Raw genomic sequence first — 6557 nt, 5'->3', positions numbered from 1 at the left:
TCATTAGAGTATGTCTTTTTAAAATGATCTTCCACCATGAAGACAGCTTTCCTGCTCAAAATCACAGAACTGAAGAAACAATTTCTTAGGAATGAAGGTAGGAGAACACATGGAGAAAGAGCATTTATCACACGATACATCATTATACTTAGAATTTTCTGAAGAATTATATATTTAAGGGAAACATTAGGGATGGAATTTTCCTTTAGACCACATCTGTGGTGAGAGGAGTCCATCTCCACTTATTCCATTTTTTCAACTATTGCCATTTCACAAACAGCTTTCTAGTCTATGTTCCCAGCTCTGCCTTCTGGCCTGGACTCCCACACCCTCTCCTAACTGCCTGCTGGCCCCCTCCTGCTAGAGGTATGCAAGCATCTCAGTCTCGCCTCTCCCCTTCTCCCTCTCCACAAATATAAGCTATTTCCTCTTCATATTTTCCTAGTTCTGTGAATGGATCAGTCTGTCTCTAGTTATAAAACTGCTCCACCTTGTCACCCACCTTACCTCCGCTCTCCTGACTTCTTTTATATTTATACATTGCCAGTCCTCTTCATTTTCTCCTGTTAACTGCTTCTTTCTCATGGTCACTACCTCCACTCCACTCCAGATTCATCATCATTTTTCAGCTGGCTTTCTTTTCTCAGTCTCTTCTTCTCCAAAGTCACCTATCTGTTGCTACCAGACTCAATTTTGTAAAACAGAAGGGGTCAAATCAACCTCTTTAAACAACTTCTATAAAAATGGAAACATCTTTCCCTGGCATGCATGACCTATGTTCAGCATGCCTTTCCAGTACATTTGGGATGTGGTTTCCCCCATCTCCTTTTACCCACTCCACTTATTCCAGCTCTGCTAGAAACCCGCCCCATCTCCTGATTATATCTTCCTGGACCTTTTCCCCTTAATTTCTTCCTCTCTACATTTAAGCTGTCACATTATTTATTTACTTTTTTTTTAACATTTAAAGTTAAAAAACTTAGAAAGTTCATAGCTAAAATGTTCAATTAACTAAAAGAATATAAGGAATGAACTAAGAGAGAAAATGTGGGAATCATTCAATAAAGAGATCATGAAAAGAACAAAACTAATACTGGAAGTGAAAGACTCAATAAATCAAATTCAAAACAGTTGAAAGCATCACCAATAGATTAAATTACACAGAAGACAGATTTTCAAGTCTTGAAGACAAAGCATATATTTTTATTTTTTGGTACCAGGAATTCAATTAACAGGCACTTAACCACTACCCACATCCCCAGGCCTTTTTGTATTTTATGTAGAGACAGGGTCTCATTGAGTTGCTTAGGGCCTTGCTAAATTGATGAGGCTGGTTTTAAACCCAGGATCTTCTTGCCTCGGCTTCCCAAGCTGCTGGGATTACAGGCGTGTGCCACCATGCCCAGTCATAACAAAGTACATAATCCTAAAAATAAATTTAACAATAAAGAAATTAAAAGACCATGACTGAATATTCAAGTAAGATGGAACAACATTAAGACACTAAGTCTAAGAATCATGGTATAGAAGTCACCAAAATGCAAACTAAAGAAATATTAAGCCTTTTCAATGAAATAATACTCAGAAGAAAATCAAAACCTTAGGAATTAGATGCAAATCCAAATACAAGAGGTATTTAGAATCCCAAATAAACAAGATCAAAAAAGATTCTAAGACACATTATAATTAAAATGCCTAATGTACATAATAAGGTTAGAATTTTAAAGCCACACACACACACACACAAAACCTGCCCCCCCAACAACAACAACAACAACAACAAAAACAGGTGGTCACACTTAGAGGTAAGTCAATTAAAAGTTTTACTGATTTATCAACCCAGACCCTAAAAGATAGGAGAACTTAAAATAATATGTTCCAAGCCCTGAAGAAAATGGGTGCCAATCAGGATTACTATATCCATGAAATTTATTCTTCAGAGTTGAAGTGAAATAAAAAATATTCCATGACATGCAGACACTAAAATCATTCATAATCACTAAGCCAGCACTATAAAACATACTCAAGTATTTCATACAGAATAAATGAAATACAAATATCAGAGCCAATGTATGGATAAATCTCACAGAATAGTGAATTAAAGGAGAATTGAGTCTGAATTAAGCATTAGAAATACATCAAAATAAAGCATTAGAAATAAAGTAAGCATTAGAAATAAAATCACCTCTCTGTAATAACACTGAATATGAATGGTCTAAACTCTCCAATAAAAAGACATAAAATAATTCTCAACTACATGTCGTTTACAAGAGTCAAAGACATCCACAGGCTGAAGGTGAAAGGATGGAAAAAGATACTACACATATGGAGGAGTGGGTACTCTCATATCTGACAAAGTAGACTTCAAGCCCAAATTAATCAGAAGAGATGAAGAAGTTCACTTCATACTGGTTAAGAGAATAATCCAACAAGATATAATGATTGTAGAAAAAGTCCCACCGCCTCCCAGTAGCACCTCTGTGGACCCAGCCCTTAACACCTGGGCCTTTGGGGACGCTGATTTCAACCACAGCACCACCATTATACTTGAGTGCTCTCAGCTTTTAGTCTGCTGTGGTCATCCACTGCTTCTTCCTTGAGAGCCCTGTTCTGTTCCCCGAGTAGTGAGATTTGTTATTGTGCCACCACAGGGGTGCCGGTTTTTGTGGCTATGCACACGTCACTGTGTGCAGGCAGGTACATTTGTGTGCACAAGGGGACAGAGTGAGGGGAGGGGGCAAATCCAGTCATGGCCCCAGAATACTTTGGTTAAAGAAAAGAATGTGAACAGAGGTTTGGGGGGGACTTTCACAGCAGCATGGCTGTACTCACCATCAGTGAACTGTACACTTAAAAATATCAAGATGGATCTCATTCTGCCCAACGGTGGTACTCCAGCAGCTTCCAGTCCAGCTTCTTCGTCTTCTCTTCTAAACAGACTTCAACTTGACAATGACATTGATGGTGAGACCAGAGATCTCTTTGTCACAGTGGATGACCCCAAGAAGCATGTCTGTACCATGGAGACCTACATCACATACAGGATCACCACCAAAAGTACTCGGGCAGAGTTTGACTTGCCAGAGTATTCTGTTCGCCGAAGGTACCAGGATTTTGACTGGTTGAGGAGCAAACTGGAAGAATCCCAGCCCACTCATCTCACTCCCGTAGCCACTTCCTGAGAAGTTTGTGGTGAAAGGTGTTGTGGATCGTTTTTCAGAAGAGTTTGTGGAAACCAGAAGAAAAGCTTTGGATAAATTCCTAAAGAGAATCACAGATCACCCTGTGCTGTCTTTCAATGAACACTTAAATGTTTTCCTTACTGCTAAGGACCTGAACGCCTACAAGAAGCAGGGGATGGCACTGCTGACCAGAGTGGGCGAGTCAGTCAAGCATGTCACTGGAGGCTACAAGCTGAGGAGTCGGCCCCTTGAGTTTGCAGCTAGAGGTGAATACTTAGACACTTTTGCACTCAAACTGGGAACCATTGATCGAATAGCCCAGCGGATCATCAAAGAAGAAATAGAGTACCTTGTGGAGCTGAGAGAATACGGGCCTGTGTACTCCACGTGGAGTGCACTAGAAGGTGAGCTGGCTGAGCCTCTGGAGGGTGTGTCGGCCTGTATCGGAAACTGCTCGACAGCCTTGGAAGAGCTGACGGATGACATGACAGAAGACTTCCTACCTGTGCTCAGGGAATATATTTTATACTCTGACTCCATGAAGAGCGTATTGAAGAAGAGGGACCAGGTTCAAGCAGAGTATGAAGCCAAACTGGAAGCGGTGGCTCTGAGAAAGGAAGACCGCCCCAAGGTGCCCGCAGCCGTGGAGAAATGTCGGGATCGGATGGAGTGCTTCAATGCCGACCTGAAGGCCGACATGGAGAGGTGGCAGAACAACAAGAGGCAGGACTTCCGGCAGCTGCTCATGGGGTTGGCTGACAAGAACATCCAGTATTATGAGAAGTGCCTCATGGCGTGGGAGTCAATTATTCCACTGCTGCAGGAGAAACAAGAGACCAAGTAGATTGCTCCTTGAAACAGAGACTCTTCTACCTGCACAGGACATGACACCCTGTACTGGAATGTCCCTGCAGTGCTGGAGAGGTGGCACTGGGGAAGCAACACAGAAGCACCTCTTGTTTGTGTATTTCTCTCGCCCCCTTCACCCCACAGTTGTTTTTGATTTGTATTTATTCATTGGTGGAGTCCGTATGGCTGTCATCATCTCTCAGCAAAAGAAGCATACCTCCATGTCACTACGAAGACTTGAAACCAAGCTTCACGGCAGCCCACGCCTGAGGCTGTGACTCTCAGGCTGTGACTCTCGTGACAGCTTCCTCTTTTGAGACAGCCAAGTTGCTGGTTGCAGGAGGGGACACAGGTCTTGCTTTTCAAGGTCACGGAGGAGGCACTAAGAAGAGGCCTCTGGCTTGCTGTGAGCCCGGCGGCTCTGCAGTTGACCTCTGTGGGTGTTGACTTGCCTCTGCCTAGAAGGAGGTGTTGGTACCTCCACCGCAAGTCCTTAATTTACGGTGGCCTGTATCTGTGAGTGTGGCCTGCTGCCTGTTTGTGATGAGTGACATGTGTTTTAAAGTCTGTGTCCACATGCATCCATGCTTGAGTGAGCAAGCCTTGTCCTTATGCGATGCCTTGGTAAACTGGGGGATGCTCCCTGATCTTGCTTCTGATACCAGAAGGCAATAGACTAGAAACTTTCATGTAAAATGAAGAAAGGTGCATTTTTCTCTGAGAAGGCCTTCAGTGTTTTTCTTTGGCCTGTTAATTGTCAGCAGTCAGGATTAGACCTCTCATTTGCAGTCAGAGTAGTCCCCCATTGTTGAGATTGGTGGGCATATGCGAGCCCACTTGTGATGTCTGCTTTGTGCAGTGTGCCTTTACCTCACCAAAAATGCTGAGCTTAATGTTTCCTACCGTGTCCACTGGACGTGTGGGCAATCTTATGGTGAGGGAGGGCGAGTATGTTGTATTGTCATGACACAGTTGAAGTTGGTAAACTCAGTGTGAATGTTCTACATAAAGTGCTTTAACCCTTAGGATTTCCTAGTCAGGAAGAAAAGTCAGTACCAGCAGGGGCCTCAAAGGTGACAGGCGTGATAGTGCGCTCTCTGCTTCTAGCTAAACTGAAGTCTCAATTTGCAGCCAAATTCCTGGGTACAGCTGGTTGTGTTTAGTCTTCGTTTCAAACTGTTACCAGGTTTACTTTTCAAATCACCACAAAACCAACAGTCAAAAAGGATCTCTCTTCAAACTCACTTTTTCCCCCCTCCTGAAAAGAAGCTACATATGTTATATGATTGTTCTTTCACTTGTGGCTCATGCTTATAAACCTGTAAATCTAAGCCTCAGACAGTAGTTTGTTGTTTTACATGAAGCAGTCGGGACTCTGCTTCATATGCAAGTTAACCTGCAAATGCCGGTCAACGTGCTGCATGTTGAAGTCACTTTATTCCACTCTGTCATCAGAGTTGACTTGGGGTCAGCCACAGCTGGGATACTGTTGGAGCAGCAATCGGACAGCAGAGGGGTGTTTGGCTGTTCCATCATGTTTGACAAAGTCAAATTTGAAATGATAATTTTTACATGCATCGGTACTTTCCTGTACTGCTAAGCTCCATCTGTGCCATTCTAAAACCTTTTGATGTGAATTTTCAGTTTGGTACAAATAGAAAAGATTCACGGAGGCGGAAGGGCAAGAACAGTCCCTCTACCCCCATCTCCGGTGACTCAGCATTTCATTCTACCTCTTGAACCATCGAGTTGGTGTGGGTGTGGATGTCCTGGTCCAGCCTGAGGGTGCGCTGGTAGAATTGGGGTGTGCATCTAATCGTTGACAGCCCTCAATTGATATTTGGCAGAAGACACCAGCCTGACCCAGCAGTGAATATTCATTTTTGGAACCTGAAGCTTTGCTTCGCGGAATGTGTGCTTTAAAAATGTCGAAGGTAACAGATGTTTGGAAAGAACCATGGAAAGAGCTACAGGGAAACCAGAATCCGAGAACCTGCTAGTTGCCAAATTCCAGAGTCATTCCTGTATAACGGTTACTTGGGAAAGAAGGCCGTCCCTCAAAAAACATGCATCGGTCTCCTTGCTGGGAGACATGGGAGGGAGATCCACAGTCTGTCTCTGTGGAAGGCAGAGGTCTGGCTCTGCAGGGTTCGGGCTCCTTGGGACTTTTTCTTGCACTTTGTCTGGTCCCCATGTGGTGTTCTGTGCTTTGAGACACCAGGAAGAGCTGCAGCATTGCGACCTCCTTCCTCCAGGCATGCCGTTGGTACAGAGTCAGGAAAACCCTGTATGTTAGACTTGCTTGGAGAAATGGACCTTCCCAGGAAGGCACGTTTGTCCCTGACTTCAGACTGGCATCTGGCAAGGTGAGGAACTCTGCCCAGAAGGAAGAGGGTGGGAAAAGGGAGCGAAGGAGGCTCTCCAGCCCTCCCGACTCCATGGCTCCCTCTTGCCCCTGAAGCTCAGCAGTCCCAAGCACTGGATTGTTTGTCTTGATCAAGCAAAATGGAGATTCACTATGAGAAG

At 43.9% G+C, this 6557-nt stretch overlaps 1 pseudogene; it reads left to right on the top strand.

The window, feature by feature from the left end:
* Positions 1 to 2842: 2842 nt before the first annotated feature.
* LOC143398222 (sorting nexin-30 pseudogene) lies at positions 2843 to 4259 on the top strand (annotated as a pseudogene).
* Positions 4260 to 6557: the final 2298 nt, after the last annotated feature.

Source organism: Callospermophilus lateralis, chromosome 4 (assembly GCF_048772815.1).
Source record: "Callospermophilus lateralis isolate mCalLat2 chromosome 4, mCalLat2.hap1, whole genome shotgun sequence".
Lineage (NCBI taxonomy): Eukaryota > Metazoa > Chordata > Mammalia > Rodentia > Sciuridae > Callospermophilus > Callospermophilus lateralis.
The sequence above is the reverse complement of the archived record's forward strand: the minus strand, read 5'-3'. Positions and strand labels throughout refer to the sequence as shown.